Source organism: Pteropus alecto, unplaced genomic scaffold (genome assembly GCF_000325575.1).
Source record: "Pteropus alecto unplaced genomic scaffold, ASM32557v1 scaffold98, whole genome shotgun sequence".
NCBI classification, from domain to species: Eukaryota; Metazoa; Chordata; class Mammalia; order Chiroptera; family Pteropodidae; genus Pteropus; species Pteropus alecto.
This window is the reverse complement of record NW_006443570.1, coordinates 13,001,715-13,005,858: the sequence shown is the minus strand read 5'-3', so window position 1 is coordinate 13,005,858 and position 4,144 is coordinate 13,001,715. Positions and strand designations below refer to the sequence as shown.

Sequence of the window (4,144 nt, the reverse complement as noted above, 5' to 3'; positions counted from 1 at the left end):
CACTTTCCTTATTTGTAAAATGGGCATTCTTTCCTAGTCCTCGGGGCTGTTATGAGCTCAGGTATGTGAGGATGCTTCAGAAACTGTGATGCGTGCATGTAAGCAGGAAACCAAAGGAGAGAAGCGGGTGCCATGTGAACAAAGGTACAGAGGCAGGACTTTAAAGGCCATTGTGAGGGAGCTGTGTATGGAACTCTGGTTCCTGACAAGTGGGACAGGGGTGGAAAGTGGTGTGTTATTAAATCTTGGAGGGCTTTAATGTCAGATTATGAGTTGGATGAGTTTGGATGTTAGTGGCAGTGAGACAGGAAGGGAGGGCTATCAAGGGCAAAAATCCCGGATGGTGGCAGGGTTATCGTCAGCCCCTAAGCTGGCCTCAGTGCTTCAGAGCTGTCTGAGACAGCTCCCCGGGACGGGCTCTCTGGGTGGGTGAGGGCTCCAGCGATGTGTAGGGACTAGCTGGCAAATGTTAGTCAATGTCCATGAGAGGGAAGGATGGTATGGGAGGCAAGAACTATTGCTCTTTCAGAAACCCAGGGAAACCAGAGTGTAAGTCTCTCTCATTTGGTGGCCTCTCCTAATTTATTGTAACCAGTTCATTTGATCTTTCAACAGTCTGAGAAGCAGGTAAACTATTCTCTTCCTCGCACTCAATCTGCCTTTTTGAACGTCCCCAGTGACCTCTAATTGCTCCCCTCCCCTAATCATTTACTTGCTCCTCCTTGACACTCTTGCCAGTATTTTACACTGCTGACCTCTCCCTTGCTGTGAAAAAGTTTTTTTTTTGTTTTTTTCCTGTACTCTCTTGGCCAATCTTTTAATCGATTTTTCTTGGGCTGCTTTGCTGGTTTCCTTTCTTATTTTTCACACCCTCCAAGATTCTATTCTTGGTCTCCTTTTCTCTTGCCATGAATTCTCCCTTAGTGCCCTCATCAACTACCAGTATGAACTCCCACCATGCACTGATGCGTTCCAAATCTTCAGTCCCTGTATTTCCAACTTCAGTTTCATCATGAATAAAACTAAACTTATCTCTGCCCGTACTCACTGCCTCTTGTCTCACTTAATGTCATCATGGCCAGATAGGGTTCTGTTGTCAAAGCTATTGAAATGCACCTGGCTGGCTTAAGCATAGAAAGGATTTACTGGAAGGAAAGAACGATTCATCAACTTGGAGGACAGGCTGAAGATCCAGACTCAGAAACGATGGAGGCCAGAGCAGCTCTGGTGAGTTAAGCAGTGGGTACAGGTCAATGGCTCTTTAAAGGTGTGAAGAATGTAATATAAGAATGTTATCTATCGTGTATGGTTTGTCGACTGTTAAATAAACTGTATGGGTAAGGAAGCTCAGGCCCAAAGAAGATAATTCAACCCCTATCCCTTCTTTCTTTCTGCCATTATGCTCAAGACTAAAATTATAGAAAGAGAGTATCTAACATGGTCTTGGTCGGGGGTAGGCAGAGCCCCCTTCACTTACAGTCCCACCAAACCGTACCCGACAGGAATGATTTTTCCCCTTAAAACTAACTTGGAGTTGTCCTTTTAGGTTTTTTCGGTGTGAGGTACCATGAGCAGCAAAGTCCCTCGCAACCAACAAAGTCTCTCTCAACTCTATGTCTACGAGACACTGTGGGACATTCTGCATGGGAACTAGCATAAGCTCTGGAAGTTTTTGGAGACAGTGGAGTTGCAGATCAGCTTGAGGACCTATGACCCTCAGAAGGACAAACACTTCTCAGGCACCGTCAGGCTTAAATCTACTCCCTGCCCAAAGTTCTCTGTATGTGTTCTGGGGGATCAGCAGCACTATGATAAGGCCAAGGCTGTGGATATCCCCCCACAAGGACATCAAGGCGCTGAAGAAACTCAACAAGAATAAGAACCTGGCCAAGAAGTATGATGCTTTTTTGGCTTCAGAGTCTCTGACCAAGCGGACCCCACAAATCCTGCTCCCAGGCCTGAATAAGGCGGGCAAGTTCCCATCCTTGCTGACCCACAATAACATGGTGGCCACAGTCGATGAAGTAAAATCCATGATCAAGTTCCAGATGAAGAAGGTGCTGTGTCTGGCAGTGGCTGTTGGCCACATGACGGTGACAGATAATGAATTTGTGTACAGCATCTACTTAGCTGTCAATTTCCTAGTGTCATTGCTCAAAGAGAACTGGCAGAATATCCAGGCTTTATACATCAAGAGCACCATGGGCAAGCCCCAGCACCTGTACTAAGGCACAGCTTAATAAACGATACTGTAACTATTAAAAAAAAAAATTAAACTGGGGTTTTGAATCTGAAAAGGGTGAGTAGAACCTGGGATGCAAAATCACAAGGGTTTATCATATTTCTGCCTGAGACATTCTTAATTCCTGCCTCTCTCCTACTCCACTTCTAAATATTGTTCTAACAGTTTCTCTGCCTTTCTAATGTCTCCTTGCTTCCACTCTTCACCCCAAAATCTTCCTACCCCACCACAGTCATCTTCGAAAATACAAATCTGAGCAGTTCAGCCCCAGTCCCCACTAAAAACTCTTTATGGCTTCCCATTGCCCTTAAATAGGTTTTTGGTTTTTTTTATTACCCTCATCATATCCAGGGTGCATAGACGAGACCTTTTTATCAGCTAACTATATGAAAAGGTAAATACTGTAATGATTCATGTATTCGAAATGAGCAAAAGCAGAAGACAAGTTTCCTCTGAAGAAAAACATGTCAGGAAAAAAACAACAGTACTAATTTTTGAAAATTGCACTTACTTAGAAACATTCGGAATGTCAACAAAACAGCTGCAACCTTTTTATATATTTTCAATTAGAGTGGTATTCGGTTAACAGAACAATAATTATTTCATATAAGCTGCACCAGAGACAACTGAAGACAAAAAAAAAACCTACCTTCTCCTATATAACTGAATTGTACTGTGCACTAAGAACCCACTTGTTGAAATATCCATGCCAATTTGCAACTCCCGTATTGTACCAGGCAAGGTTAGCAGCTATTGGAAATACCACAAGGACAGGACTATCTAAAGACATATTCGGTAGTGTGTTAACCATACCAAAAAAGAAACTGTACAGTGTAAAAACAAATCTTACACAGCTTTACATTTCAATTTCTTTCTTTAAAAGGTGTGTATGGGGGTTAAATGTTTTATAAACAAGAAAAATAAAAACTGTGCTAGAACCAACTTATTCATCATCATCTTCATCTTCCTCCTTCTCATTCTCATCTTCCTTGTCTGTCTTTTTTTTTCTTGTTTTTTTTCAGCCTTGACAACTCCTCCCCACCTTTTTTGCTGCATCAGCTTTCCTTTAGCTCAGTGTATAGCAATATTTTTTGTTTTTCCTTCAGCTTAGCAGTTTTTTTCATAAGGCTGCTTGTCATCTGCAGTAGTGTTATTCCATGTCTGTCCGTTTCTTTGCAAAATTCCCAATTGATAGGCCCAGATGTTCCCCTTTGATTTCTGAGTGATACTCAGAACAAAACAAGAAGGCCAAAGGAGGCCTCTTGGGTACATTGAGATCCTTGAACATTTTTATTTCTCCTTCAGGAGGGATAAGTTTTCATGCTCTTTCATAATGGGCCTTGTCCACTTTTGCCACATCTTAAAATTTTCCTTTCTCTTTAGCAGACATGATTTTTCACCAATCTGAACACGTCTTAGAAAACTCTGAGGAGTTGACTGAGGCATCTGGGTGCTTCCTCTTGTGCTCTTCCCAGCAAGTTTGCACAAAGAATGTATATGATGATATCTTGCCTCTCAGCTTCTTAGGATCTCCTTTGCCCATATATAGTTATTTTTCTTCAGCAAGGCTCAGAGTCACCCAGTTCCTGTCTGGCTCTCACTTGCCCCGGTGCTGTCTCTGTGGAGCTCAATGTACTGCAGTGGCTGTCTTGATAAAGTTATTAACGTGTTTTCAAGACCCATCCCAAACTTTACCTTTCCACAAAGCTTTGTTTTCCACCACTGCAGCCCCAGCTGCTCCTCAAACATGCCTTCTGTGCCTTTGTACATGTTCTTCCCATCTCTTGGGATGCTCTTTTCACATCCTCTATCTCTCAGGATCCCATACATATTCATCTTTCAAAGATGGACTCAGATGTCATCTGTCATCTCCTCATAGAACCTTCCTCAACAAGGCATGAT

General features: G+C 42.7%; 2 pseudogenes; one reads left to right on the top strand and one right to left on the bottom strand.

The window, feature by feature from the left end:
* Positions 1-1,709: 1,709 nt before the first annotated feature.
* Positions 1,710-2,228, top strand: LOC102893299 (annotated as a pseudogene).
* A 957-nt stretch (positions 2,229-3,185) lies between these two features.
* On the bottom strand, positions 3,186-3,785 carry LOC102890940 (annotated as a pseudogene).
* Between the last annotated feature and the right edge of the window lie 359 nt (positions 3,786-4,144).